This window comes from Sturnira hondurensis, unplaced genomic scaffold, assembly GCF_014824575.4.
Source record: "Sturnira hondurensis isolate 20B ecotype Veracruz unplaced genomic scaffold, ASM1482457v3 Scaffold0004386, whole genome shotgun sequence".
NCBI classification, from domain to species: domain Eukaryota; kingdom Metazoa; phylum Chordata; class Mammalia; order Chiroptera; family Phyllostomidae; genus Sturnira; species Sturnira hondurensis.
This window is the reverse complement of record NW_028077017.1, coordinates 368,260-374,464: the sequence shown is the minus strand read 5'-3', so window position 1 is coordinate 374,464 and position 6,205 is coordinate 368,260.

Genomic DNA, 6,205 nt, shown 5'->3' with positions numbered 1-6,205 from the left:
CGAAGAGTAGGGAGGCAGAACCGGGATTGTCAGTCCCAATGACCCCCGCAAGAGATCTCTGGGATGCTCTCCCCAAACCGGGACACACAAAAAGGGAGCACTTTCCAGTCTGAACACGGCAAGTGCCCCCGTTTTGAGTACCACGGTCCGAGTCCTGGAAGGGCCACTCCTGGTGCAGGGGAGCATAGGCGAGGAGGGAGAATTAATGCAGGCGGTAAGCTGGAGGGAATAAGCCTAGAATCAGTAATTACCTGGCAAAGCTAACTGAAAAAAATATAGCAGTTAGGGGGACTGTACAAGGACTACCGGAGGAATCGCTTGACCCCACCAGATGCAACGGGCGAGGGTAGGGTGGACGCGCGCGCCCCCTAGACGGGGCCCAGGCTCCTCTCCTAACGCCGCTGCACTTTCCAGCCCAGGACCGGTGAAGAGAAGAGGCCTCTCCTGCTCTCAGAAGCACAGTCTCAATCGGTAGAACTCAAAAAATGGCGGCACTTTCTCATCAGAACCGAAAGTGCCCCCACAGTTTGAGTCCCACAGGTTGAGGGGGTCCCAGGGCGCCCGCCGTCACGTCGTGGCAAGAAGAGGTCGCCGAGAAGAGTCGCCGAGGCCTGCAAAGTTAACAGCGCCCCCCAAACCCTACGAAGTGAAATATCAGTGAGATGCAAAAGCCAGAGGAGGAAAATACAGCTGGGGAAGTTTACTTACCACTGCACCGTCGAGGTCGACTGTTTAAATGCATGCAACCTAGTCACCAAAACTTCGGTTTGGCGGGCCAGGTTTATCCTGAATGGCTCCTATTTGGCTGGTTGCAGGCTTCCCTACAGAAGGTTGGAAAGAAGAGTTTCTAGTTGGCAGGAACTTCAGAGTGTAGGGCATAGAAAGGTTCTTAGTTGGCGATCTCCAAGGAATACACCAACCTCCGCTCACATACCTTCAGAACCAAACTAGCCAGCCAAAAGAGAACAGCAGACACACGTGTCCGACGGGTCAGTTTACCGGCATAAGGGAAGCAGGATAGGGCAAGTGGTGCAATCCTTCAGGGAGACTTGCAAAACCTAGAAGACAAGGGCAGGTAAGGGCGCGAAGGAGTAAGAGCCTTATAAGTGGGCGAAAAAGATGCAGGTGATACTTGCCAATCTCCTCGTTGCAGACCCAAGTCTTCCAGCCCAAGGGACTGGCAGGTGAGAGCTGTTATGGCTCTTAAATAAGCACAAGACCCATTCAGTGCCCCCACCCCCACCTGGGGCAAGAACACTCCCCTCCACAGTCTCCGCCCAGACCCACCCTACCCGCTTTGATTGGAAGTCCTCCGGATGAGACACAGCCTCACGTAATCTTTAAACTTTATGAGAAGTTGAAACGTGTTAAAGATTAATTGTGAACAATCGGAAGATACAGAGAATTACCCACAAGAAACTAACAAGTCGTACGTTGAACAAATGTTGAAACATAACACGTCTTGTTTTTTTTACTGACCGACCACCGGGCGCTTGCTTATTCCTTTGGCGAAAGGGGCGAGTGAGGAAGGCCGTTGGTTTTACAGTCTAGAACAGTGGTTTTCCATGGGGAGTGATTTGGGGGTTTTTTGCCCAGGAGATATTTGGCACTGTTGGGGGACATTTTTTGTTGTCATAACTGGTGGAGTGATGGGATACCTGTATTGAAACCTAGGAGCCAAGGCTACTGGTTAATATCCTATAATGTGGGGCATTATAGCAACTTGGTGTATTGTCCCCAGCCTAAAATGTGGTAGGGCCAGAGGTGGCCATCCCTACAATAGGTTCATAAGCAGAAAAAAAAATAAAAGATCTGTACAGCAAAGTAAATCATCAATAATATAGTGATAACTAAGTATGGTGCCAGTTGGGTACTGAAAATACCAGGGGGGGGTCACTTTTTAAAGTATTGTCTAAACCAGGGGTGTGCAACTCATTTTCGCCAAGAACCTCATCAGCCTCACAGTTGCCTTCAAAGGGCCGAATGTAGTTTCAACTCCTTAACAGTTAAGGAGTAGTTACATTTATACCGTCCTAAAATTATTTTGGCCCTTTGAAGGCAACTCCGAGGCTGATGTGGTCCCCAGTGAAAATGCGTTTCACACCCCTGGTCTCAACACTACGCTGTACACCTGAAACTAATGCAAAGCAATACTCAATGTCAGCTGTACCTGAAAAAAAAATTAAAATTAAAAATTAAAAAAAAGACCCAAGTCCAAAAACGCACAAGCACACATACATAGCGATTTATCATATTTATTATATCTGTCTTTTCGTAATCACATAAACATTCACACAGAGAACAAACTTAAGTGTTTCAAATCCAACAGTCTGTTCAAAAAAGGATCTAAATTGTGTTTTGATGACCGTAATTATTAAAACTCAATTTCTTGATATGTTTTTGGCATCTTTTTAAAATGTGCATAGTTCAACTTAGTGTATGTGTATTTCTGAGGTCTTAGGCCTTAGTCTGGTGACTCAAGTTCATGGCAGTTTGCAGAGGATGGTTGGATGAATTTCAAAGAAATATATAAACAGAGTAATAGGGAGAAAATGGTTGCATAGCAATACTGAGTACGCTTTGGCCATCACTTCATTAACTTCCTGTTAGACATTTTCTATTTTTATACATTTGGGGCTATGTGTTGGTAATGCTCCAAGGAACATTTTGGAGAGCAACTTGGATACAAGGGGACGCCCCCGGCACCGCCCCCCCCCCACGCCCCACCGACTAGCGTGTTCTAACCTTCTGTACCCCTTTGCATGGCAAACACCCTGTCTTTGGCGTTGTTTGCCTAATATCTTGCTCAGTGGTCGATGCTCAAATGTTAGTTTTTTATTTGTCTCACATTCTTAGCTTTGGGGGGTAGCAATGGCTTGTCTTTCTCCTTTCCCTGTGTTCCCTGCTTCCCAAAGCCAGTCCTGGGACAGGCAAGAAGCAAAAAGCATCTTTTTTTAAGGAGGACGAACTCTATGGATGCAACTGAATGGAAAGGACATTGAGCTAAGGCAATATTCCTGGATGATTTTAATGAACTTAAAGCAAAAGGCCCAATTTAATATTTCTTCCGTGATTCACGTTGTAAAAGGGCATGTTCCTCACACTTTCACTTGGTCTGGTTTGCTCTTTTGGGCATTTAATGTGTATACGTAAGTCCCAAGGTGGCAGCTTTCTTAGAGGCAATTTTCCAACATTTGGTTTTTTTTCCCCCCTAGTGTTACTTACGTATAAATTAGTATATTAAGTATTGCCTAACACGAAGTCTCAAGTTATAGTCTGTACACCTTAATGCGCAACTTTAAATTTTATTTCCTTTCATGGTTTTGAAAAGCAGTTGTTTGAACTGTACTTTATTTTTTGACTCAGGACGGAAGGAGTCAAATCCCAAAGACCCAGGGGAGGAGATGTGATGGCCTGAGGTGCTTGGGAGAGGCCGAAACAGTCACCAGGAACTTCGTCTCCATCAGGATCTTCCCTGAGGATCTGCAAGGTGTGCACTGGCCAATCAGTGGATCTCGTTGTCCCAATCCCATCGCCCAGGGACTCTCCGCCCTCCCCACCCAGGTCTTGGCATTATCTAACTGGTCTGCATACCAATTAGAACAGTTTACTGGGTAAAATGCCCCCCAAACCCGATTTTGAAATCCTTTTATGCACGGCATTCCTGCCTCTCAGGCCTCTGGGTGTGCAGAACACTTCCCTATACACCCTGGGGGCTGTGGGTGGTAACCCTATTTCAGAGGTTGGAGGAATTCAGCCGTCTTATCTACAGTGACTGCCTGGAAGTGAGGTTAAGGGGGGAAAAAGTGGGGGAAGGGTGCTTCTCCAGGGAACCTGGGGGTCTCGGATACCTCTTTTGTTTTCTGATGTCTGCCACCTCCTAACGCAATCCACATCAGCTACTAGACCCGGGCCCTGAACGTGCTGACTGCTCTTTGCAATCTTCAGTCTAAAGTGCTGGGAACAAGATGATAAATAAAAAGACAAAAAAAAACAAAAACAAAAAAACCCCCTCACCCCGGTGACATTTACATGAGGAACAAGGTTGCCTTATAATGTATAAGCACAAAGGGAGAGTGAGTCGTGTGTCCACCGACAGGCCACCTTAGAATTGCTTCTGCTTTGTGGGGGAACCCAGTCTACAGCGCTCCCTTTGCCCCCCAACTTGTTCAGACCGCCCGTTGCACCCCTCCCGACAGAATCCAAGCGACGCTTGAATTCGAAGCCCTTGAGGTGAGCCCTCTGCTTCCCCAAATTGTGTCTCCCTCGCTCCCAGGAGTAATAAACCTAAATTGTTCTCAGTCTTGCCCCATTTTTCTGCTATCCCAAGGCAGTGGAACTGCCTGAAATACTTTGGCCCATCAGCCTGATGGTCTATTTTCATACAGTTGAGAATTTTGCCTTTTAAAGGGATTGGGGAGCGGGGGCGGCGGTGAGAAATTCCGAAAGAAGAACGAACATTTTCTGATTCATGAACATTACATGAAATTCCAATTTCAGTGTTGGTAAATAATGTTTTATTGGAGCATTGCCACATGGATTTGTTTATATGTCCTCTGGCTGCCCCCTTGTGACAAATTCAGAGCTGGCTAATTGTGACAGAGACTCTTGTGGCCCCTAAACCTGAACGATTCCTTCTGTGGGCCCCTTGGCAGAAAATGTTGGCCAGCCTCTGTATTGGAGTGACCGCCATGGGACTAAAGTTGACACAGCCGTCTTTCTCAAAAGGTCGTGTTTTTAACCATTAGGCTCAAAGGTGTTTTTAACCATTAGGCTCAATATAATTTACAAATTTATATTAAGGCAATGTGGCTTGTGGGAGAGAAATTACTCTGACTTGTCCTGATGGCTTTCCTGTCCCCCACCCCTGCCCCCGCCGCTACCTCTTCTCCCCCAGGTGACTTACCTTTACCTGTTTCCTAAGCTCCAAGGTCCCCCCCTTGCCTCTGAAACTCATTTCCTGACCCCGTCTTCTACTGCTCATTTCTACCTCTGTGACTTTCTGCATAAACTTTCTCTTATAGTTTGAAAAACAGGAAGAAAAAAGACTGTATTCAAGTCTTGCATGGGGGTATGTACTTAGGTCTTGGGATTTTGGGGTTTTTTTTGTTTTTTTTTTCTTTCTTTTTTTTGCTGGATCTGAAAATTGAATTCTTATAAGACAGGTCAACAGGATGAAAGCATACCACTTTCTTCTTCATCTCCGCTTCCAGTCCTTGATAAGAATGTGGCTTTCCTCCTGAGGAAGGCCGTCTTTTAAAAAGCATTTTAAAAATTGCCCTGGCTGGTGTAGCTCAGTGGATTGAGCACAGGCCTGCGAACCAGAGGATCTCGGTTCGATTCCCAGTCAGGGCACATGCCTGGGTTGCAGGCCGGTTCCCTGCAGGCCAGCCCCCAGCAGGGGACGCACAAAAGGCAACCATACATTGATGTTTCTCTCCCTCTCTCCTTCCCCTCTAAAGATAAATAAGTAAATAAAATCTTTAAAAAAAAAAGAATTATCCCCAGTTAAATAAAATAAAAAATAAAAGCATTTTAAAAATTAATTTTAGAGAGGGAGGGGGAGAGAAACATCAACTTGTTCCATGTATCCCTCCATTCATTGGTTGATTCTTCTATGTGCCCTGACCAGGCAAGGAACCCGCAAGAGGCTGGAGTGTTTACGGGGACCGCACTCCAACCAACTGAGCAATCCAACCAGGCCGGAAGGGTATCTTTCATAGGGGAATTAAATCCCCTGCTTTTAAGGAAAAGACAATATTTTTCTTGTATTTGCTGTGTTTCCAGAGCGGCAGTTTGGGGTGGCATGTCCGTAATTGCTTAGGGTCAAGATTGAGTGTGCGGAGGAGGCCAATGTAGCCGAATTCTTGAACATAATGAGAAGAAATGAGGGAGCGCGGCCAGTAGACAGAGAACTACTGAGAGATGGCTTGGGTAGAGCTTTCTTACTAAACTGGCCTTACAGGATTCTTGCTGAAGGCAGGTCGTGAACTTAATACAAGGTGGAGGGTGAGGAATTTGATCAGAAATCTGGGTTGACCAGATATTAAACGGTGGAGGGAATGATTTTGGTAAGACTGGGCTGGGCAGGCCAGAGGCAAGTCGGAAGCGGAGGTTTCTTCATTTACAAAGTATTTCTTCAATTAGGAATTCAAACTGTGTGGGCCCCGGGGCCTCGGAGACAGCTACTCGGAGGGCGGGGGTG